This window comes from Cervus canadensis, chromosome 12, assembly GCF_019320065.1.
Source record: "Cervus canadensis isolate Bull #8, Minnesota chromosome 12, ASM1932006v1, whole genome shotgun sequence".
Taxonomy (NCBI): domain Eukaryota; kingdom Metazoa; phylum Chordata; class Mammalia; order Artiodactyla; family Cervidae; genus Cervus; species Cervus canadensis.
This window is the reverse complement of record NC_057397.1, coordinates 72,218,648-72,243,791: the sequence shown is the minus strand read 5'-3', so window position 1 is coordinate 72,243,791 and position 25,144 is coordinate 72,218,648. Positions and strand designations below refer to the sequence as shown.

At 40.8% G+C, this 25,144-nt stretch overlaps 1 protein-coding gene across 7 annotated transcripts in view; it reads left to right on the top strand.

Moving 5' to 3' along the window:
- The window catches only part of WWP1 (WW domain containing E3 ubiquitin protein ligase 1), a 138,054-nt gene that overhangs the window by 3,690 nt on the left and 109,220 nt on the right, over positions 1-25,144 (top strand). For 5 of the 7 annotated variants that reach the window (XM_043483769.1, XM_043483767.1, XM_043483770.1 and 2 more), the window contains exon 2: positions 21,020-21,114. The gene's annotated coding sequence lies outside the window, so the exon portion shown is untranslated. Of the gene's footprint in view, positions 1-1,556; positions 1,605-2,386; positions 3,105-21,019; positions 21,115-25,144 lie in introns of those variants that run through there. The other 2 variants (XM_043483765.1, XM_043483766.1) reach the window with 2 other exon arrangements.

The window sequence follows — 25,144 nt, the reverse complement described above, 5'->3', positions numbered from 1 at the left end:
TGATGTAATAATAACAAGCACTGAAAGCCAATAAATTAGCCTTAGTGGTGGTTATTGAAGTAACTAGCTAGTAATCCATGGAGAAGGGCATGGCAACCCAGTCCAGTATTCTTGCATGGAGAATCCCACGGACAGAGAAGTCTGACGGGCTACAGTCCATGGGGTTGCAAGGAGTCGTACACGACCGCAGCGACTTAGCACGCGTGCACACACGCAGCTAGTCATACACAGTGGAGGAGAAGTGTCTGATAAAAAGCACACACAGAGGTGGTTTTTTTAACTCCTTGCCGCTGGCACTAAGGAGAATACCATATTTTATATATTACAGTATTTTACACTTTTCCGTCATGGGTTATATACATCATCATTTGATTCTCATGACAACTGAACAGTAGGTGTGTCAGGAATAATTGCCTTTTAGATGAAGATAGTGAAGCTCAAGTAAAAAAACGTGACGTTTCCAGGGTATATGGCTAGCAAGCTAGCAGGTGGCTAAAATTAGAACTAGAGCTAATACCCATCTTTTTGTTCCTGAGTCAGTATTCTTTTCCCATCAACTGTTCATCTAAAATGGAAATTTAACTGAAGATTTTATGTGAGGAGTTTGAATTTACCTGTTTGGAACCTGTAGTAAACTTTTTTACTAAAAAAAAAAAAAAAAACCAATTTTTTTTTTACTGTGTAGATCTGAGCTTGTCTGTTTCCTCCTCTGTGTTAAAATGGTACCTTCATTGTAGTTGCTATTGGTACATAAATTTGAAAATGTTTAGTATTTATCACAAGTAGTTACTCTTCTATCAAGGAAAAATCAAAAGGTGATTTCTTGTCTGATAAAGTACATTGGTGAAATGTAGGTATTAATTTCCTTTTGAAAATCTGTTGGTTTTACTTCACCTGTTTTTACAGAAGAAGTTTGTTCTTTTATAAACCTTTTTAATGAAGCTTTGTCTATGAAGATTTGTATTTTAGGAGGATATAAATCAGGATCTGATTTTCAAAAGTATGTATCATGATACTTCACAGTTTTTGCCAGTACTTAAGAAGCTTTGTCATTTAAAAAGGAGTTTACCTTAAAAACTCTTAGGATACATTTCAGATTCATATGTTTATGACTTTTGGGGCATATATTTTGTAAAGCCATTTGTCAGGTAGTTCCTAAAGTCTGTTAGGACCAACCTAGATAGCATATTAAAAATCAGAGACATTACTTTGCCAGTAAAGGTCTGTCTAGTCAAGGCTATGGTTTTTCCAGTGGTCATGTATGGATGTGACATACATGACCTACATTTCTTACAGTTGGACTGTAAAGAAAGCTGAGTGCAGAAGAATTGATGCTTTTGAACTGTGGTGTTGAAGAAGACTCTTGAGAGTCCCTTGGACTGCAAGGAGATCCAACCAGTCCATCCTAAAGGAGATCAGTCCTGGGTGTTCATTGGAAGGACTGATGCTGAAGCTGAAACTCCAATACTTTGGCCACCTGATGCGAAGAGCTGACTCACTTGAAGAGACCCAGATGCTGGGAAAGATTGAGGGCAGGAGGAGAAGGGGATGACGGAGGATGAGATGGTTGGATGGCATCACCGACTCAATGGACATGGGTTTGGGTAAGCTCTGGGAGTTGGTGATGGACAGGGAGGCCTGGCCTGCTGCCGTTCATGGGGTTGTAAAGAGTCGGACACGACTGAGCGACTGAACTGAGCTGAACTAAGACACACATCTGCGTTGACTCTCCTGGAGCCTGTCGTTTGCTCACAGCACTCCAGGGTGTCCCTGCTGCCTGGCTGGCCATGGGCTCAGGGCTGGGCGTGCAGGGCTGTGGGAACTGCCCAGGAGCCTGCGCTCTGGGGACAGGGAGCCGAGGGGAGGCCCTGACCGGGGGAAGGGCACGAACTTCATCTTCTGGGATTGTGTGAATAGTTCAGATTGTGATAATTTACCTTTGTTATTTTTTCTGGTTTTGAACAAATGAGGCAGAAAGACAAGGGGAACAGAGGAGTGCTGTTTCCCTTACTTGTTACTGTGTAACAAATGTGAAACTAAATGACTAAACAACCAGGTTTTTTTTGGTGGGGGGGGGTGGGGTGTGTGGTTTTTTCGGTTTTTCTTTTTTGTTGTTCTTTTTTGCTTTTGGTTCACAGGCTTGCGCTCCGGGCTGGGCCACTTGAGCAGTTGTGCTGGTTTTGCCGGTGGTAGCTTTCATGGCTAGCATTCAGTTAGGTGCTGCTCTTCTCTCTCTCTCCCCCTTCCTCCTTCTCATTTACCACACAGTCTTGTCTCAGGACCGCTTTTCTCCACGTGTCCTTTCCAGGATTGCTGGCCTCACATATATGTGGCTAAGGGCTTCCAGGAGTGCAAAAGCAGAAGCCACCAGACCTTAAGGCATAGGCTTGGAACCAGCCTAGTCTTATTTCTGTCATATTCTGTTGGTTAAAGCAGGTCATAGGTCCAGATTCAAGGGAAAGGGACTAGACAAGTATGTGAATCCCAGGAACGGGGCTTCTGGAAAACTGTTTTGGAAGCTGAGATGAGCTGCCTGGTACTTTTAGTTCCTGGAGTCTGGGCCTGTCAGATGGAAGGTTGAGTCTCAAGTGCAAATGATAGTGTGTTTGGCTTGTTACACAGATAGGAATAGCCAGTCCTCCTGGGGTAGAAAAGAAGAGAAAGTCTGGGGTCTCTGGGGTTTGACCCAGTGTGCCACCATAATGGGCAAGATCGACTTGCTGTACTTCAGGGTAAGAAAGTTCTAGATCGAGAGCTCAGGCCCCTCTGAGGCAGTGATTTACCCGGTTTAACCATTTGGATCAGACAAATCCCAGTCAGTATCCTGTGCATTAAATAGGCAGAGATCGATTGGCTCTTGTGATTCGATGCCAGACCTGGGTTAGCAGAGCTCCTGGCCTTGACTAGCCTTGAGCAAACTGGTGCCTCACAAATAGTATTCTCTGTTTGCAGTGTTGGGGAAAGTTTAGGATAAGCCACCCTTTCTTGGAGAGAGTGTTACAATGGAGACAATATTCTTTCCTTGTGGAGACTGGAATGGAAGTCCTGTCTCTTTAGCAATATGTAAGGAACGGTAAGGAAGTGCTTCTCCTTCCGTGGAACAGGTAGGTTCATTGATTGCTACCTAGAGTGTTCTCATTTTATCTGTATCTCACTGTCACTATCTCAGTAGTATCTTTTTTTTCTTTTAGTTCGAGTTATATGCTAAGTAATATTATGGCTAACTATGGAATGAAGAAAATAAATGTATGTTTTGTTGTTATTACATTATAGCTTCTGCATAGAATAATGAACCAATATATTTCATTTGAAGAATTTAGGTGTAGATTTGGAGCATTTTTTAATTTTGAGTAGATTTCTGCCTTCTGGTGCAAATCTCTTTGCAAATTTCTGAGTATAGTAGGATGTTGGCTGTTGTGGGCAGAACTTGGTAATTGAGTGTTCAGTACTGACAAACATTGTTTATATAAATAGGAGCAGCTAGGGCACAGAGAAAGGTGTAGATTGAATTACCTTAAGGTGTTTCTTTATGGCTCTCCTCCCTGTCCTAAATTACATGAGTGGTTTAAAAATGTGCTAGCATTAACAGAATTGCAGGTGTGATAGCTTTTTCTTTAACTAAGCAAAACAAGTTCTTTGATAGCTGTTTAGTATACCCGTGATTAGGACCCCATGGTCCTAATCTGACGCAAACTGACTTGCGTCCTGACTTGAAGTCGGATACTCCTGTTGCACCTTAGCTCCAGCTTCCCATGGTGAACCATGCTGTGTGTTTAGTTAGTGTGGGGAGGAGAATTAGTCAAATGAGCTTGCTCTGTGTAAGTTAGGGCATACTTACTTTATCTTAGAAGTAAATAAATTAGATCTTTCTGTTCTTAAATTCAGTTTAAGAATTAAAGGCATTCCTGTGCGTGGGTCAAAAGCTGTAGCTTTAGAGTGAGGCACACCTGAGTTTTGTCAGTGATGGTTAACAGCAGTGTTACTTCAGTTTCTTCTGTAAAAGGAAAAAAATATCTTCTGGGTTTTTGTAAGGAGTCATTGAAATATTATTTGTAAAGCAGAAAGAAAATGTGGTCCGTTGGACATTAGCAGCCCTTGAATCATTTTTACTGCCCTCAACTCATTATTAACAAGTTGAAAACTTTCTGTGAGCCACTCATTTGTCAAGGACAGATGTAGTTTAGTTTGGCATAGGCAGAGCTGCATGTTAAATTTCACCTCTTAGCTTAAAAAATAAGTTGCCTAAAGGTTAAGAGTGAATCTGAGAAAGATACTGACTCAGCATGGCTGCAGTATATCAGCTGGTGATGGTTTGGCTGTACAGTCTGGGAACAGGAAACTGTTAACACTGTCATTGGATGAAATACAGGGTGGGTCATAAGTTGTCGAGGTGCAGTCCCCTGTATCATGGTCGTCTGGGTTACCAACATATTGGTTAAATGTAGGTTCTGTACTCTTCAACATCTGTGGTATGGTCCGAGTGGAGCTCATGAATCTTCATTTTTAGTAAATACCTCAGATGATTTTGTACACGTTAGTTTGAGAGCTGTTGGTATAAACTGAATGGATAGTTTGGGGTTTTGATGTTCTTTAAGACCATTGTTTAACCTATAGGGTTCAGTAAATTATTGTTCAGTCGCTCAGTCTTGTCCAACTCTTTGCAGCCCCATGGACTGCAACATACCAGGCTTCCCTGTCCTTCACCATCTCCTGGAGTCGGCCCAAACTGATGTCCACCGAGTTGGTGATGCCATCCAGCCATCTCTTCCTCTGTCTTCCCCTTCTCCTCCCGCTTTCAGTCTTTGCCAGCAAATATTGGTCTTTTCCATTGATTCGGCTCTTTGCATCAGGTGGTCAACATATTGGAGCTTCAACTTTAGCATCAGTTCTTCCAGTGAATGTTCGGGGTTGATTTCCTTTAGGATTGACTGGTTTGATCTCCTTGCAGTCCAAGGGACTCTCAAGAGTCTTCTCCAGCACCACAGTTTGAAGGCATCAGTTCTTAGGTGCTCAGCATTTTTTATTGTCCAGCTCTCACATCCGTACATGACTACTGGAAAAACCAGTACAGTCTGTAGGGTTGCAAAGAGTTGGACACAACTGAAAGACCAAGTATGAGCCAGAAAATTGTCAAGGACTTGGTCCAAGTGACCTGTAGAAACCTAATACATAGTGATTATAGTGAGAAGTAGGCAAGAGAAGTAACCCTGAAAGAGGCACCCATCATGATTCCTTGTTTAAAAAATTTCCCTATATTTCTACAAAATATGTTTTTATGAATGAAAGTATTCCTTTTTTAAAAACTGCCTCAGCTGAAACAAGTTAGATACTGTGATTATTTATCCAGTAATCTTACTGCTTTTCACTTAGTTAAGATAAACTAAGCTACTCAGAAATGGAGATTTTGAATGAAGTGTGTTTAACTTGGAATTTGGTCTTTTGGGTAGAAAGTAGATTGAATGGGGGCCGTAATATGTCTTTTGTGGAGAAAAGCCATTGCTTCGAATAAGGATATTGATTTGAGGAGAAAGTCCTGAGAGAAAGTTTAAATTTTAAATTGATCAAAAGGAAAAAAAAACCCAAAGCTTTGAAGCTTATTTTCCCTGACCTGTGCTCATCGCGGTGGTCCTGATGACGTGCGTCTGTGGCTGTGACCCCCCTCAGGCCTGTGGTCCTGTCTCGAGTTGGAACAGCAGGTCTTTACATTGGGGCTGTTCCCGGAAAAACTTAAGCTACATATCAACCTTATTTTTATCGTCTTAGTACATTTTGTGGTTAAAAAACATGCTAAACCCATGATTCTTTCTAAATTTGAGTGGAAAGGATCAGTTGGCATTTGTTTAAGGAGCCTATTGTTTTTGTTTGTTTCCACTGACTGACCAGTTCTTTGGGAAGCAAAGTGACAATAAACTCATCTCTTTTTGTCCTTCGAGCTATGAAATGTGTTGATGTTTAGATGTGACTACCCAGAAAGGGAAGTGTACATCATACTCAGGAATTTCATTGTGCTACATTAAAAATTTTTGATAATTATAATTTGTTTTAAAAACTTTCATTGTAATTTAATTTTCCTGTGAAGTATTAGCTAAACTGTTTAAGAGCTTAGGCCTTCAAGTTAGACAAACCTAGACTGCATTCTGGCACTTACTTATTGGTTTGGCTTCCCAGGTAGCTCAGCTGGCAAAGAGTTGACCTGCAATGCAGGAGATCCGGAATCGATACCTGGGTCGGGAAGATCCCCTGGAGAAGGGATAGGCTCCCCACTCCAGTATTCTTGCCTGGAAAATCCCCATGGACAGAGGAGCCTGGCGAGCTGCATATAGTCCATGGTTGCAGAGTCAGGACTGAGAGACTAAACACACACAGCACAGTGATCTTGGTAAAGAGAGCCTTAGATTAAGCCCCAGTTTTAGCATATGTAAACTGGATACTCACATGTAAAATGATAGTAGTAATAATAATACCTATTTGTAGATTTATTGCATGACTTAAACCTGATACTTAGTACTGAGTAAATATTCACTAGGATGGGTTTATAATACCTTGTTTTTGGTGTCAAATGTGTTGTAGAAATAATTTTTTTTTAAATTTTAGAAATGTGTAATTACTCCATATTCTCTGTTATATAAAACCCCAATGAAGTCTTAGGGGAGCACTCTGTACTTTCCTTGGCAAATGTCTAGTTATGGATACATAAGGACAGTAGATAGTCACACATCTGGTCAAATTTTGCTGCCGGATGAGTTCAGGTCAGTTCGGTTTTTGTCACCAAGTGAGTTACGAAGTTAAGTTTGTAAGAATGAAGATATCTGAAAGTTCATACTTAGCAGCCTGGTTTAAAATTCTTTGTAAAAAGTAAATGAGCACTGTGTTCTGTTACTGGAGTAGTCGTAAAGTATCTTGAAGTCCTGTAATTACCACAGAGAGTTTAGCAGTGCTCTGTACCTCTCGAGTGATTCAGTGTGGTTTGATCTGACCCTGACTACAGGTGTGGGCAGCTTGCTTTGTGTCACTTTGCAGCGTGGTCGTGTGATGGACGTGCTCCTCAACCTGCTCTGCTCTGTGCTGTTGTGGCAGTATTGACACGGCAGAAAAATAGTGGTGTTTCTCAGAGCCGTTGAGAGTATTACGGGAGTGGTGATGGTGATGGGAGCATGTTTAGGAAGTTACCAGTTATTCGGCATCATCTCTATTTCATTCTGGAAACAATTCCAGTTTCTTAGAGTTAATGTTGACACATTTCCCCTTCACAAAAGTTAAGTTGATATCTTCATTTTACAGGTAAGAAAACCAAGCCTCAGAGAGGGTGGTGAATACAACCGAGTAGGAGAATTGAAGTTTGGACTCTGCTGACGTTACCCAGGATGCTCTTCTCACATTAGGAGTTGGCACTTTGGAGCTGAAGAGTTAGCAGATCTCCACGGCTACTTAAATGCCGGGAACTTAGAAGCCTTAATGTATTTAGAAACAGTCAGGCCTTGTTGTGGGGTGAATGTCACTTTGGGTTGTGCTGTCCTAGTGGCCAGTGCAGGGCAGAAGAGTGTCGGCCTCAGCAGCAGGCCTGGGTTTGGCCTTGACGTCAGGAACCTTTCTGTGTGTCCGTCAGCGGGCCTCTTAATCACCTCTCCGCCTCAGCTTCCGCTCTGATTGGTGGCTCTGTGCTTTTTGCTACTTCAGAGCAAGTACTGTGTATTTGAAAAACACCAAGCCTTTAACATTTTTGAATTTGAAGGAAAGTTTTATAGGCACATATTATTAAAATACTACACTTTGAAATAAATGACAGATTATTGATGGAAATGTTTGTCATTTTGAAATATGAGATGTTACGTGATGTAATTACATGAAATTTGATCTTTGCAGAATGAGAATGTTAGGTTGGCCTGGGCGTTTTTTCCCAGAATACATGGAAATGATTTATTAAACATAGTCCCAGCAATCTATCTTCTTCATTGTTAATGTGTTTATGCTTTTTACACATTCCTTGTTTTAAAGTACCTTTTGAGCTTTCAGGGAAAGCATTTTTAGTGACCTAGCTTAAAAGCCCCACAAAACCACCCTATTATAAAGTTGCTTAAGTGATAAAATAGTAAAAGAATAGGAACATCAGATTGATATAGCAGACTATTCATATTCAGTCTTGGGTTTAGCTCAGCATTTCTTTTTTTAATATCCTTTTTGTAACACAAATGTAGTGAAAAGAGCTTTGGCTTTGAGCCCAGGAGATCTGTGTTCAAAATTCTGACTTTCACCAGTTTTGTAACCCTGTGCAATTTACTTAAATTCTTAAAACCTCATTTTCCTTACCTGCTAGAAGAGATAGTAAAGACTGTGAAGGACATTAGAGATAGTTTTGGGTTTTTTTTTTTTGGCAACATAACAGACAAACAGGAACCTAATAAATGGTCAGTGTGAGTCTTATTGCTTTTGGAGTCAGAGGCCTGATGGTTCGGATTCCAGGTTTAAGATTGGCCATGTTTCTGTGTCATTTAGGTGCCCACGTGAGTGCTGCCCGGCTGCTGGTCTCACGGAGCTACGCTCTGTCATCTTACTATTCTGCCCAGGGGGGTATTTATGAAGCTTTTTTTTTTTTTTTTAAGTATTATCTTAAATTGATTCTATAGGCTTAGAACCTAAGTTTTAAGATGCTGTTATTTGATTTTTCTTTTAATTGACTATGCACCACAGGAATGGGAAACCTGCCTTCTACTGGTACTAAGGTGTAGGGAAAATTACCAACTGCAAACATTTTTCTGCTTGAAAAGCTTTGGTTAAAAACAAAAATTAAAAAAGAAAGCTTTGATAATTTGCCATTACAAGCATAATATTGTATAAGAAATTGAGAAATTGTGCAAATTAGAAACTGTGTCATTTGCATTTTGGTGTAGTTTACCTTTGTTGATGGAAATACATTTTAGTATCAAGTCTTTGAAAATAGCAATATGAATTATCTAAGAATAATTATGAAAAATAAAGTTAGTCAATAAGTAAAAATGTATTTCTTTTTTCATGTTTTGTTTTTAGTTTCCTGAAGGAGGGGATGGAGCAGGGAGCGAGGGAAAGATTCGTGTGATAGAAGACACAATAATAATGCTGGAGTCCTGTGTTTTTGTTTTTAAGGACCGTAACTGTTGCCTTGAAAATCAAAATAGTTCCTGCTAAATTTGATGAGTATATTTTCTTACTCATTAATGTTTTCTAGTAGGTAGAGACATTTTAATATTCTTTACTTGAATTGGAGGAGAACTATTAATTCAGTATTTTGGTAAGTTGGTGTAAGATACTCGATTATATTTTTAAAAGGTGCACTTCCCTGGTGGCTCAGAATGTGAAGAATCTGCCTGCAGTGCAGGAGACCCCGGTTCGATCCCTGGCTGGGGAAGATCCCCTGGAGAAAGGAATGGCTACCTACTCCAGTATTGCTGCCTGGAGAATTCCCATGGACAGAGGAACCTGGCAGGCTACAGCCCATGGGGTCACAAAGAGTTGGACGCGACTGAGTGACTAACACTTTCTTTTAGAGAGCAACATCACCATCTTGTGGCCTTCTAGAAAATTGTTGCCAAAGGTATACTGTGAAAACTACAAGCATCAATTAAGTTGTTCTCTGATGTTGGCCAAGGACTCAGTCAAGTTTGTATTCAGTACCTCTTACTATATGTAAGTGGGAGATGGGAGTTAGAAAATGAAATGATTTGTACTGCTTTGATTGCAACTTTGTAAAAATAATCAATATTGGAGGAAAATAACAGTATAAAAATGGAAACAGTTGCAAGTTGAGTTGATGTAAAGATTGTGGATGATTGTTACTCTCTGTTTTCATGAAATATGCAGTGTTTATAGTCAAGCAGTTATGAGCTAGAAAAATCCAATGTGTTCTGTCCTCCATTTCTGAATTAATAAGATTACAAGGCCAGAGAAGGCCCTGTCTCATTCAGTCCTTTAGTGAGACTTTATCTAGAGCAGTGTTTGCTAAGCTGGTGACTCTTAGGAGTATTTTCTACATGAATTTTTATATGTAAAAATAAAGGAGTGTTTTCTACATGAATTTTTATCCCTTTTTCCTTCATTTTGGAAGTAGTTTTAAAAGGAAAAAAAAATCGATTTGAGAAGTACTGTAGTTCACTTAAGAGAGCACCTGAAAACTAAATAAAGCTATTTAATTTTACTCCTGTGGTTTACTTAGTTGTTTTTTAAGATTCATTTTGTTGACAGTAATTATCCAAATATAATTACCTAAATAGTATTAAGCACTCCTGTGTGCCAAGCTTTGAGGGAGGCATGGTGTATAGGCCAGGAGTTCTCTGCACGCTTGGAATTTACAGTCTAGAATGAAGTGAGAAAACTAAAGCTATTTTGATGAACACAAAAGTTTGAAATCAAAGATTCTGGGGGGAAATAGCTATAATTTAGGGTAAAGACTAATATTTACCATGTGTCAGGCACTGTGAAGTGCTTTTGGTATTTTTTTTTTCTCAATGTCATCTGTTTATTTTGGAATTTTGCTTTTGTTTTTGCATATGTATACAAATAAGCTTTTGTGGAAGCTCTGAAACATCTCTGTGGACAGTATTAGATTGGTACAAAAGTAATTGTGGTTTCAGACCGTGAATTTTAAATCATTTTACTAGGCTCAAACACATCTTTATGAATCAAAATAGGAACCATTACAATCAGCACATTTTTGCCATTGAGAAGTAAGTTTGTTTAATTGCTGTAGCATAAAAATTCATGCTTCAAGATTATTCGAGAAACTCTTGGAAAGCATTTTCTACTTCCTGCTGGTTGTGGAAACGTTTTACCTGCCAAAAGTTGTTGAGATGTTTGAAGAAGTGGTAAGTTGGTTGGTGAGAGGTCAGGCGAATATGACAGATGAGTCAAAACTTCGTAGCCCAGTTCGTTCAACTTTTGAAGTGTTGGTTGTGCAATGTGCAGTCAGACGTCCTTGTGTAGAAGAATTGGGCCCTTTCTGTTGACCAGTGCTGGCTGCAGGCATTGCAGTTTACAGAGCATCTCATTGATTTGCTGAGCATACTTTTCAGAAGGAATGGTTTCGCCAGAATTCAGAAAGCTGTAGTGGATCAGACTGGCAGCAGACCAGTGCCCCCTGACCTTTCCTTAGTGCAAGTTTGGCTTTAGGGAGTGCTTTGGAGCTGCTTCTTGGTCTAACCACTGAGCTGGTCATTGCCGGTTATTGTATAAAATCACTTTTTGTTGCATGTGACAGTCCGATTGAGAAATGGTTTGTTGTTGTGTAGAAAAAGAGAAGATGACACTTCAAAAATGATGATTTTTTTGATTTTCAGTCAGCTCAGGAGGCACCCACTTATTGAGCTTTTTACCTTTCCAATTTGTTTCAAGTGCCTAATGACCGTAGAATGGTCAGTGTTGAGTTTTTCGGCAGCTTCTCAGGTAGTTGTAAGAAGATCAACTTTCTTCAATGACTGCTCTCGTTTGGTTATTGTCCACTTCCAATGACCAGCCACTATGATCTTCATCTTCAAGGTTCTTGTGTCCTTTGCAAAACTTCTTGAACCACCATTGCACTGTGTGTTTGCTAGCAGTTCCTGGGCCAAATGCGTTCATGTTGCAACTTGTCTTTGCTGTTTTCTGACCCATTTTCAACTTGAATAAAAAAATATCACTCGAATTTGCTTTTTGTCTAACATCATTTCTATAGTCTAAAATAAATATCAATTAAATGGCAGGTAATAGTCATTAGCAAAGAAACCATAAAGTGAGAAATGAGCATTAAAATGATGTGTAACATAACCACATTTACTGAAGAATGTAATCCATTATCAAATGACAGAGTTCAGCAATGCAAAACTGCAATTATTTTTGCACCAACATAATGCAAGTGGTTTGGCTCTTACGGGTTTGCTAGGCTCTTGTAGCTTGGTCTTGCTATCTCACCAGCACTTATACAACATCTCTGTTGGGAAAATCTGTACCGTATTCTAAGTAGCTGTCTTTCCCCCAGACTTTTAGAATCTGCTCTATGTATAGTTTGGGGATGAGTGTGTGACTTCTGAATTATTTTGAATAGTTAGGGACAGAAAGTACTGAGTTTCATGAGCTCTTCTCTTGTCAATATATTTTTGGATATTTGAGTATTTAATACGTCAAATGATCATTTTAGGTAACAATTACCCTCTACTTTTGTATTGAACTTTTTTTACTGGGAGTTTACTGTGGGCTGTGGAGATGCAGTCATGTTGGTAAGGTGCACGTGACTTGGTGCTCAGAATTATCCGAGCCAAGATGGGGGAGGGTACAGGTGGTTTATGGTCCCGCTTATATAGGATTTTCTTTAACATTTTAATTTAAGAGTTTCAGTTCTATGCTATATAAGTATACTGTTTAACATAGCCACTCCTAAACCATTTCTACAGGTTAAATATTTTATTCATTGTGACTCTTCATTCAACACATGTTTTTTGAGTGTGTAGTAAGGGCTGAGCAGTGGGCCAGGGGCTGGAATTATAAAGATGAGAATTAATAAAGAAATTTCCAGTGTAGTGGCGTAGATAAAGAAAAAACATGGTTACAGTGCTATGTTTGCTTGAGCTGAATGTTGTGGGATGATTAGAAATTAAGTAGATAAGCAGTAGGAAAAACGTGTACGAAGTTACCGGTGCCCAGATGTGTCTGTGAGAAGCACAGGGGCCCACTGGCGATGTCCCCTGGTAATTATGACATGCAGCTCAGTTGAGGAAAGCTGGTAGTGGATTAGAAATGTGTCATTAGTGGGCTTTGGATAAAGAGCTTTGCTTTGCTTTTTTTTTTTGGAGAAAACCAGTCATTTTCTCTAGCTGAATTTTAATGAACAGAGGTGGCAGAGATTGTGTGTGTACTTAATGCATCTGAATAACCACAAATATTATAGTTTGTTAGTAGCTAGAATAGACCTGTTTCTCTTCTAGACCCTATTGTCTAAGCAGGTCTGCCATGTCTTTGCTTGTAAACGTGAACTGTAAGGTGAATTGGAAAGAAAGGAAATCACGCGTCTGTAGGGATGGGCGCTGCTGCCTGCCTTGAGTTCCTTACCTACCACATCCCTCGTCGCTCGTAAAATAGGGATTGTTGTCTGTGTTTATCGACCCTTGTATTCCCCAGTGCCTCAGAGTGCCTGCCTCGCGGAGGGAGCTGGCAGTTAATCCCTTCCTTAAACTTTCCAATTTCGGAGATACCTGCATTTTCACGCATTCTTCTCTCTCTGGTCTCAGTTGTAAGGACTGTGTTTCTGCCTCTGTGTTAAATCTCAGCCAGCGCTTCTCAGAGATCTTGCCCTAGCAATCATTGTCTTTCTGTGATGTCAGCATCTTCCTGCCTGAAAGCATATTCAGGTCTCTTCTGGTTTCAAAAACAAAGCTGTGTACCCCTCCCTTTAAGACTGCATCTCTTTTCCTTTATTATCACACATCTGAAGAGGTTTCTGGCTGTTCATTTGCTTCTGAAGCCTTTGGCCTCTGGGCCTCCCACTCTGTTAAAATTGCTCTTGCTGAGGGCCTGGTGGCATCCCTGTAGTCTAGTAACCCGTTTTCTCTTTTACGGATCTTCTTGGAGTACTTGCTGGGCTGAGCCACTTTTCTTCTCCTTCAAATTCTTAAACTTTTGGTTTTTTCCAGTCCTGTGCACAGTCTCCATCTACCATCCAGCCTTTCAGTATTGCTGTTCCCTGGGTTCTATCTGTACTGCTAATTGTATGCCGGCGGCCTTTCCTGGGTGAAAGACCACCTGTCATCGCAGGTGGCTTCAGGTGGTTCCTGAGCGCCTGCTTATGGGATGTCATGCATACCTTTACCTCCAGCATCTATTTCCTGAGCCCTGTCTCAATTGGTCAGTAATAATTTTGGGGGGGCTTCGCTCAGCCAGGCTTTAGCCTGGGTTCTGGAAGTGAATAAGATAGAATTTCTGCCCTTGGAGGTAGATACAAGGTTGGAGGTAGAAGTAAGAGGATTAAATAACTGAACCTAAATGATTGGGAATTACTAGGAAAGATGAAATAGGGTGAGGTGATAGAGGTGAAGGAGTGGGCTCTTCTGTGCCTGGGCTAAGTGGAGATTCTTTTCGAATGGATTATGTTTGAGTGGAGCCCTGAGGCTGAGGAGGTAGCTGAGGGACTGTCAGCTGGAGCAGGGAAAGCAGAAGAGAAGAGGGGAGGGGAGAGGTAGGAGTTGTAGGGGCCGCAGGTCACATGCAGCTGGGTTTGAGTTTGGCCTTATTGGAGTTAGAATGAGACACCTTTGGAGGGTGAAAGAGCGTTTGCGATGATCCTGCTTTGGAAAGCTTGCTCTGACCACTGGGGCGGGGATGGATGTGAAGGGCATGCAAGCATATGACGTGAGAGGAGTCGAGAGGTGGGGCAGGGAGACCACGCGCTGCAGTCTAGGTGAGAAATCATGAAGCTTGGAGGAGAAGGCGGTATTGGAGGTGGTGAGAAGTAGTCTCTTTCTTTATCCCTGCGTCTGATTAGTCCACCAGTTATTACAGATGCCGGCCTTGCTGTCTGCTGCTTCCTCTGTTTTTAGTCCCTTTCCAGCCGAGCCCACTGTCAGGCTCCCCCACAACACTGTTAGAGCAGTTCTTGCAGAGCGGGAGTCCTTCCTGCTGAAGATGCACTGTGCTCTGTGGCTTCCTCGGTGCTCTTCAGGGGCAGCTTCTCCCTTCCCTAAGGCTTCACCTCTTGAAACTCTCTCCACAGACTTTCCTGAGCAGAGCCAGGGGTGTACTCGCTGCCCATGGTGGCGGTCTTCTCTGAGTACCAGACGGCTTGAGAGCACTCTCCTCTCGTGTGTACAGCGCTCCCGAGGAGTCCTGCACAGCTCCTCTCTGCTGCTAACCGTCTCTCAGAAGCCTTTGCAGACACCGTCACTGTCCCACAGACTCTGACTTAGATGTCCCTCTTCGGTTGTTTAATCACCAAGTCGCGTCTGACGCTTTGTGACCCTGTGGACTGTAACCTGCCACGCTCCTCTGTCCATGGGATTTCCCAGGCAAGCATACTGGATTGGGTTGCCATTGCCTTCTCCAGGGAATCTCCCCAACCCAGGGGCTGAACCCACGTCTCCTGCGCTGACAGGCGGATTCTTTACCACTGAGCCACTGCTCCTGGGGAAGCCCGCGCTGTATTTCCGCTGTATTCTCTGCACCACCCTGTCAGCAGCTTGACGCTGCTGATTGCCTGGTGTGTCTTTACAGCTCAATTATAAACTCACTGAGGGCAAAGAGCATATCTGAGATGATTTTTGTATGCCTAGTGTCTAACACACTACCTGAAAACACGAATTAGTAGATTTATATGCTGAATGACTTAATTCAGAAGTGGTAAAAGATGCCTGCTTTGATTATTGATTTGATTATTGATACCCACTTTGATTATTAGATGCCTGCTGCCTGCTTTGTTTACTGATCAGCTCTGGTTTGTCGCATGGCAAATTGATTGTCTTTTACCGGAAAGGTTAGAGGCCTGAGTCAGAATTTCATAGGGAGCGCGTGGAGGCCCAGTCCGCATTTATTGACTAGATCCCTGTCTGACGGTGCAGAGAGCTGCAGGAGAGAGTCGGTGTGAGGTGGCCGCCACTTGGTCACGGAGGAAGAGGGAGATGTTTCAGCAGAGGGTGAGGTGGCAGCCAGACTGCATGGGTGGAGAAGTGAGTGGGAGGCGAGAAAGAAGGTTGGCTGTTCCTTTAAGAGGTTATTTGATCAAAGTATTTGGTTTTTCATTTTATTGTTTTTTGTCTTCTTGTTGTTTTCATAACATAAACCTCAGGTGGATTTGATGGCCAAAAAGAAGAGGGTGTAAATGGGAGGAGAGAGTGTATTTAGGACACGAAAGCTGTGTAGGTACTCGGTCACTTTGGAAAGGAGGGTAGTCTTCATTTTCAGAGACTCAATACTAGGACGGGGTATTGCATAATATATTTTTCTAAGAATCTCCATCAGAAATTATCTAAAATACGGTAGATTGGGTGAGTGTCTCAGAAGGCCAAAGAGTTGAGTTTAAAAGCAGCCTCACTATTCAGAAAAATTTATTGATAGAATTGCAATAAGCAAGATTATATTTTTCTATAAATGCTTTATTTTCTATTATCTTATATTTAATGTTTTTCTGTGTTATGTGCTTAATAATTTAGTATTTATATTTCACTTTATAATTCACAAAGTGCTTATATAATGGTAATCTCTCCTAAGACATCTGCTGCTGCGAGAGGTTAAGTTACTTGTCAAAGGTTATGTCAGTTTATTTATTAAGCCTTTGTAAGCCAGACAGTTTTCTTAGCCATTTGTCAATATTAACTCATTTAATTCTCTTGATAAATCTATGAGGTAGGTACCATTATCTTTCTTATTTTATAGATATAAAAGCTGAGGCAGTGTAGGATGAAGGAGGTTGCCAGTAGTGGAACCAGGATTTGAACCTAGACAGTCTGGCTGCAGAGTTTACTCTCGTAGCTACTGTTTGCTGTCTCTTGGTAAAGGTGGGTGCAGAAGTTCAAATTCAGACTTGCCTCTGGTAAGTGATGGTTTATTTTCAGTCACTTGTTACTCTCTTCCCCCTACTCCCACCCCCAAGGACTTCTACCAGTGAAAGTTTACTTGTTGACAGGATCTGAGTTGGGTTTCTTGTAACTTCTAATGTTGCTAGATGTTGAGAGTTTTATATTAAGTTTGCTGTAAGTTTAGTTTTTTTTTTTTTACTAACCTCTGACTTGGAAAAGGGCAAAACCCAGTATTTCTGTCAGCTCCAAATGGAAATATCTTTGATATTTGATCTCTCAACTGGCCTTTACTTTTTGTGTTATAGTTACTGCTACCTTAGCCTCCAGTGGAAAGTAAAAGCATTAGTCGCTCAGTCATGTCTGACTCTTTGCAACCCCGTGGATTGTAGCCCTCCGTGGGATTTTGTAGGCAAGAATCCTGGAGTGGGTTGCCGTTCCCTTCTCCAGGGGATCTTCCCGACACAGGGACCAAACCCCAGGCTCCTGCATTGCAGGCACATTCTTTACTTCCTGGTCTGAGCCACCAGGAGGTACAAAGTGTGTTGTTGATTATTTATTGCTTTTTGGGAAAGGAATTTGCATTCTGTACGGACAGGAAGATCTTGTAAATTTTGCTGATTTGAAGCTTACGTGAAACCCATTCTGTTTGAAAGGGTAAGTGGTTAGTCTTGCTTTGGGTGGGTGATTGTAGCTGTGTCTTACTGACTGGGGGCAAGCAACTTGATAGGAAAAGCGGAGCTAGTTAGGTTGCTCCAGTCATGCTTAGTGTTATGACTGGAGCCTCTTTGTGATGGAAAACTGTTTTAAGGCAAAGAAGTGGATAGAATTTAAAGTACCCAGAATCAAGAATTACCTTAATTGGAATTAATGAGAATGAGAAAGAGAATTAAGTAGTTTGACTAGATACTGGATGTGAATTTTTAGTGAGTGAAGTTGTAGGAAATAAACGAGGAAATAAATTGCAGGGAATTAGTGGGCAGTAGGTGTAAGGGTGTGTGTTGTGATAATTTAAGGAGGCATAAGGTAAAATTCAGCAAGGCTTTTGACTCTTACAGCAAGGGACATGCAGTTAACAATACAAGTATTTGAAAATTTGAGAAAGGAAAAGAAATTTTTATTAGTTAGGTAACTGTTTGAGTAGATTGATTTAACAGAGTAAGTTGAGAGCATGGTGGTCACATAGTGTGAACATCTGAAACTGGGTGGAGAGAATCATAAGAGTTGGATATTAATACAGACTTAGGAAATTTGGCATTGTGAAGGTAAACACATTTTCCTCATTAAAACAAAGACGCCGCCTGTGTTCCTCCCGTGAACTGGCATGTGCTGTGCACGAGAATAAACTCTGAGGTTTACTCAGAGTACAGGAAAGTGGGAGAGAGACAGCTGTGGTTATTAGATCCTGGGACTAAATAGGCACTTTTAGATTAACAACAAAACACCCAGACTGCAGTTGGAGGATGAAAAGTTCCTGTGGATGCCGGTCTTCGTCAGTCCATTGTCTGGCAGATACCGCAAGTACTCTTCAGGTCACTGAGCTGCACGGTTCACAAGTGTTATTCCTTCTCACTCAGTGGCAATTGCAGATTATCAGGGGGGTGGAATTCCTGTGTTTTTCTTTTAAAGGATTAATCAGTGAAGTTTATACAGAAGTTAGTGTGGACAGGTAAAGTTTTTAAGAAATCATCTGGCTTCTATCCCAAATAATTAGAAGTACATACTGAGACTTCAGCACCAAGTGTATTTGAAGGTGGAGGAAGAGGCACAGTGGCTGAGCGCTCCTGGGAAGAAAGCCCAGCTATCCATAGTCGTCTGTCAGAGATCTTGCATGGATGCTGAGCTTTCTCCTCACAGCCCGTGCTCTGGTTCAGATAAACTTGTTATTTTAAATCTGGACCCGTTTCTGCCGAAGTCATTCTTCTAAAGTGCAGTTCTTGCTGTGGAAGCCTGTCAGTGTTACCTTCAGGGTGAGCTTTAAACTACTGTGCTTTGTTTGTTTTGGGTACCATGAGAGCTATCCCACAGGGTAGGAAGTAGAGTAGAAATATGGACACAGCGTGAGGGAGGAAGGAGAGGGGGACGTGTGGGGAGAGTCACATGAACACGTACGTTGCCACATGTAGAATAGATGCCCAGTGGGCATTTGCTGTGTGACTTGTGATCTCCATCCGGGGCTTGATCACAACCAGGAAGGGAGGGGTGGAGAGGGAGGCTCCCGAGGTGGGGGACGTACCTGACCAGGTTGATATTTGGCAGAAGCCAAGACTGTAAAGAAGTTATCCTAAAAAAAAAATAAAATTCAGCTCAATTGAAAGAGAATAATGTTAATGTTGCAGTGTTAAAATTGGAAGTGGTTGTACTTGGCCTGTTTCCTTGAGATGGGAATGTGAATGTGTAACTGGTAAGTGCTGAACAGACAGGTAGGGGTGCTCTCAGCCAGCGGAGAGCTGGGGGTCCGAGGGGCTCGAGTTCTGCGGACAGGCGCTGAAGAGGCAGTGCAGTGCTGGACGCAGCTGCCCGGAGCCAGGCACGGGGTCACCCCTGCCGTCGGTGAGATGGAAGGGGGCGAGACCCAGGCTTGGTGCAGATGGTGAGGCTGGAGCAGGGTGGCGGCTTCAAGTGGGAGGAGGCCGCCCGGGAAGGCAGAAGTAATCTCGGAATCGTAGGAGACCGCAGTGGTGATCATTCGGAGAGTTTGATAAAAGGGAACGATTCTGAAGTTGAAAGGCACTGGGTACTGAGAAAGGTTTTCCTCCTTCCTCTCCTCTTCTGCCCACGTGGAGTCACCTGGGCTTTGAAACCGAGGCCTGGTGATATGTATCCCAGGTAGAATGGGTCTCTCCTTTCTGAATATTTTGGTCCTACAGAAACTGTTAAATCTAACAGAAGTGTGCTTTATTATATCAGGATTCTACTAGTGAAATATTCTTGAGATACATCCGAAAGCTGTCTCTACAGTTAGAGCCATTGCACTGTTTTCTAAGGTTACGCTTTACGGTCCCCCTGTACCCAGGACTGAGACATTCCCATGAAGGAGGACTCAGCCTGGATGGTCTGTCTTTGTCTTTGCCACATTCATTGAGTTTTAAATTTTGTGTTTTAAATTTTAATTCATTGTTAAAATTCATTGAGTTTTAAGTTGAGTTTTAAATTTTTAATTTTGTTGCCTAACTGGCTTTTTAAGCTTTCAAGTTCCATGTCCATTGGACTAACTTTCTTTAGCAGCTGGTATGTACCACCCTGTCTTGTTGCTGGGATATTACCTGTGTATTAATGTCCTGAAACTAGAATACTAGCGTGGAAATGGGGACTTGGTCTTCTACCACTTTTGTGTCCTTACCATACCCACTTTAATAGACTAGGCAGTTACTAAGTATATTTATTAATTGATCCAGGCAGATGGATACATGATGATATTTCTCTGGCTTTTCTAATCCATAATGCTGTGCATAGTATGCAAAATGAATCAGATCTGTTGGATTTAAAAAAAAAAATTTTGCTTCTGACTCAAGAATGACATCTTAAAGTAAGCAGGCAATATTTTCTGAGTGAGGCGTTGATAGGTCTGTAACCTTGGAGGACTGGAAATGTCGTTTATTATCTACATTCAGGACTCTCACTGTTGTTTGCAGTTGAATAGTAATGAGCTCTTATACAACTCTGTGATATTTTTAAAGGATTAAACTGGACATAATCAGCTTACATATGACTAGCCATATATGTTATGACCTAAGTTCATTTGGACGAGTAACGAATTCACTCAAAAGTTTGTAAAAACTCAGACTTCTGTTTTTTTCTTTTGCCATGCCTGGTCACACAGCTGTTTAAGTGGCAGAATTGGAAATGAAATTCAAGTAGTCTGAGTGCAGAATTGGCTCTTGAAAACTCTGTGGCATGTTGTCTTCCATGATTTGTTCCTCTTCTGTTCCCTATCCTGGTTATAGCTCCATTATCCACCCAGATAGCGAAGTGCGACATTTTAGTTGTGTGGAGTCCTCCTTCCTTCTAAGACTCAGCTATCCATAATCATCTGTCAGAGATCTTACATGTATGCTGAGCTTTCTCCTCACAGCCGGTGCTCTGGTTCAGATAAACTTGTTATTTTAAATCTGGACCCGTTTCTACCGAAGTCATTCTTCTAAAATACAGTTCTTGCTATGGAAACCTGTCAGTGTTACCTTCAGGATAAGCTTTAAACTTTAAACTACTGTGCTTTGTTTTGGATACCATATGAACTACCCCATAGGGTTCTTTGTAGTTCAGATTACTGTTTGCCTGTGGGTCTGCTCACTTTGCACCAGTCTTACCAACAGTTCTCTGAATGCTCCATATTTTCTGTGATTAGTTCTTTAAGAATTGCACTCTAACACGCAGTTTATTCGAAGGTTTCCTTCTCTGTGACTCTCTTCCTGACTGAATCACCCACTTTCTATTCTGTGCCCTAGATGTAGTGGTTGCCATTTTGCATCTGTTTTAGTAACTGCCACAGTGAAAGCTGTTTTATCTGTTTACAGGTTGTCTCCTCACTAGACTATGAACTCCGTGGAAGAAGGAATCGTGTCTTACTCATCTTTATATCTCCAGTATCTAGAACAGTTCCTGGTACAAAGTAAGTGATTAACTAAGACTATATTTAGCAGTTAAACTCCAGACATGTTGATTGTTAAGTATACCTATGTAGACCAAGAATGCACTGTCATAAAAAACATGGTTGTGGACTTTTAACACTTCTGAGCCAGTTTTCTCATCTATAAGATGGAAATAGTACCTCCCTACTCATATAGTGTTACTGTAATGCTCATATTAAAGAATTTATATAGATACAGAAGCACCCTAAGTGTCCATCAACAGATAAGTGGATATCATATCTTCTTATCAGTAAGAAGATATGATGTGTGTGTGTGCGTGTGTATATCTATACAATGGGTATTAAGTGGCCATAAAAAATAATGAAATTTTGCCATTTGTATCAGCAGATGAACTTGGAGGGTATTATGCTCAGTGAAATAAGTCAGACAAAGACATACTGTATGATATCACTTATGTGTGGAATCTAAAAAATACAACCAACTAGTGATTGTAACAGAGAAGAAAGACTCAGAGATACAGAGAACGAATTAGTGGTTACTGGTGTTGAGAGGGAAGGAGGAGGAGCAATATAAGGGTAGGAGATTAAGAGGTGTTGACTGTTATGTATAAAATAAGCTACACGGGTATATCTGTACAGATGGGAGTACAGCCACTATTTTATAATGATGATAAATGGAGTATAATCTTTAAAAATTATGAAACTATACTGTACATCTATAACTTACATAATATTGCACATCAGCTATACATCAATAAAAAATTTGTTATCACATTAAAAAATTATGTATATAGCAGTGCTTCATGTGTGTTTTAAGTGCCGCGTGCATGCGTGCTAAGTCGCTTCAGTCGTGTTTGACTCTTTACAACCTTATGGACTGTAGCCCGCCAGACTCCTCTGTCCATGGGATTCTCCAGCAAGAATACTGGAGTGGGTTGCCATGCCCTCCTCCAGGGGATCTTCCTGACCCAGGAATCAAACCTGTGTCTCTTAGGTCTCCTGCATTGCCGGCACTTAGCAGGCATTTACCACTAGCACCCCCTGGGAAGCCCTTAAAAAGTTGCCATGCAACTTTGTTATTAAACGAAGTATGAAAGCTAATTGTTGAAGTAGATGATTTTGTGTGCTGTGTATCTTGCCTGTTAAGGCAAAGTAGTACCATTTTTGAACCATTTTGGTCACTTGCAGTTTAAATTTTCAGTTACTGGTGACTAGAGGCACACACTCTAGAGTCCAAGGACTGGTCTGTATAGAACAAAGAGAGCAATAGCTTGGGGGTGGAAATATGGGTACAGAAAAAGGTTTAAGCAGTTAGAGCGAACAGTCTTTTGCCTAGTTGGCAGTTTCACAGTCTGCACAGTGTTTTAAACCTTCAATTCTTTTTAAATAACTTATCCTCAGTCTTTATCCTCAGCAGTGACCTTTCGGTCTAATTCACTAATAAAGTCCCTCAATTTTCTTTCAATCTACCTCCAGATTAATTCATATCTTCACTTATCCTTCGATCCCTCATTTACTGTTCAGGGGAAGAAGTACCTCCTTTTTCTTGGAAGACTAATTATACACCATCTGTGGGAACGCTGTGGCTTTTCCTTGTCTGCCTTATCAGGCTGCAGGCATACTCCCTACCTCATCTGATGAATTAGTGATCTACACTTTTCTATGTCTACTTCCTTGTCATCATGTATTTTTTACACTTTTTAAAATTCTGTAATTTGAACATGCCAATTCCGGATTGTAACATACAGAAGTTAATAATAAAAGCAAACCTTTGGGAACCAGTTACTCTGCTCAGAACTGGGTCAGTACCAACACAGTTAAGAGCTGCCTGTGAGTACCTCTGTTACCTTATATTCCTGCCCTTCCCCAACCCCTGAAGTAACTGCCATTTTCAATTTTTTTTTTAATTATCTTTTTAAAAAAATAGTATCACCACAGATATGTTTCTTTATTTTGAATTTAATATTATGTTTAGAGTCTTTTTAAAGGTTGCACAAATGATGTTTTAAGAAAAGTCTTATTTTATAAACAGATCTTTATATTTCAGTGAAAATACCCAAGCATCATAAAAGAATGACAGAAAAGGCTCAGTGCATATTCACATTTATAACAAGAAAATGACCGTGGAGACTTACTTTTGTACGATGTGGATATTGCTGTACTAGATATAAAAGAAAGCTCCTTACTCAGAGTGCAGAAGTGTCGCCAGGTGTATCTCCACACACTAGTTTTCTTGAATTTGTGAAGAATGTTTCAGTTAGATCATAGTGTCCTCCTTGAAGAGTGGTGATTGTTGTTTGCTTGCTCTTTGCACCTCAGCAGTTCTCCAGTGGGCCCATTCAGTTGTTCATACTGATCACATAAGCTTTTGAGACGCAGGATCCACAGTGTTCCCATGTTTCTGGATTTTTAAATTTTTTTCCGTTGTGTAATTGTAGCATTTTCAGAAGAAATACATAACAAAAAATGAGGCTATGGTAACTGCCCAAAGAATTCATTTCTTCTTTGTCATTAAGAATTGGAAGTCGTTCCTGATGCTCAGTGTAGAACATTAAGTCTTGGAGGTGGGACTCGGTGAAAGAAAGATGTTACTACTTTGAACTCCTGTTTGTCTATTTTTATTTACTATTACGTTTTCTAAGGTCCATTCATGTTGTTGCCTACAGCTATAGTTCATTCATTCTCACTACTCATAATGTTCCATTGTGTATTAGCCTAATTCTTTTTTTTTTTTTTTTTTAATTTTTTTATTAGTTGGAGGCTAATTACTTCACAACATTTCAGTGGGTTTTGTCATACATTGATATGAATCAGCCATAGATTTACACTTATTCCCCATCCCGATCCCCCCTCCCACCTCCCTCTCCACCCGATTCCTCTGGGTCTTCCCAGTGCACCAGGCTGGAGCACTTGTCTCATGCATCCCACCTGGGCTGGTGATCTGTTTCACCATAGATAGTATACATGCTGTTCTTTTGAAACATCCCACCCTCACCTTCTCCCACAGAGTTCAAAAGTCTGTTCTGTATTTCTGTGTCTCTTTTTCTGTTTTGCATATAGGGTTATCGTTACCATCTTTCTAAATTCCATATATATGTGTTAGTATGCTGTAATGTTCTTTATCTTTCTGGCTTACTTCACTCTGTATAAGGGGCTCCAGTTTCATCCATCTCATTAGGACTAGTTCAAATGAATTCTTTTTGACGGCTGAGTAATATTCCATGGTGTATATGTACCACAGCTTCCTTATCCATTCATCTGCTGATGGGCATCTAGGTTGCTTCCATGTCCTGGCTATTATAAACAGTGCTGCGATGAACATTGGGGTGCATGTGTCTCTTTCAGATCTGGTTTCCTCAGTGTGTATGCCCAGAAGTGGTATTGCTGGGTCATATGGCAGTTCTATTTCCAGTTTTTTAAGGAATCTCCACACTGTTTTCCATAGTGGCTGTACTAGTTTGCATTCCCACCAACAGTGTAAGAGGGTTCCCTTTTCTCCACACCCTCTCCAGCATTTATTGCTTGTAGACTTTTGGATAGCAGCCATCCTGACTGGCGTGTAATGGTACCTCATTGTGGTTTTGATTTGCATTTCTCTGATAATGAGTGATGTTGAGCATCTTTTCATGTGTTTGTTAGCCATCTGTATGTCTTCTTTGGAGAAATGTCTGTTTAGTTCTTTGGCCCATTTTTTGATTGGGTCATTTATTTTTCTGGAATTGAGCTGCAGGAGTTGCTTGTATATTTTTGAGATTAATCCTTTGTCTGTTTCTTCATTTGCTATTATTTTCTCCAATCTGACGGCTGTCTTTTCACCTTACTTATAGTTTCTTTTTGTAGTGCAAAAGCTTTTAAGTTTCATTAGATCCCATTTGTTTAGTTTTGCTTTTATTTCCAATATTCTGGGAGGTGGGTCATAGAGGATCTTGCTGTGATTTATGTCGGAGAGTGTTTTGCCTATGTTCTCCTCTAGGAGTTTTATAGTTTCTGGTCTTACATTTAGATCTTTAATCCATTTTGAGTTTATTTTTGTGTATGGTGTTAGAAAGTG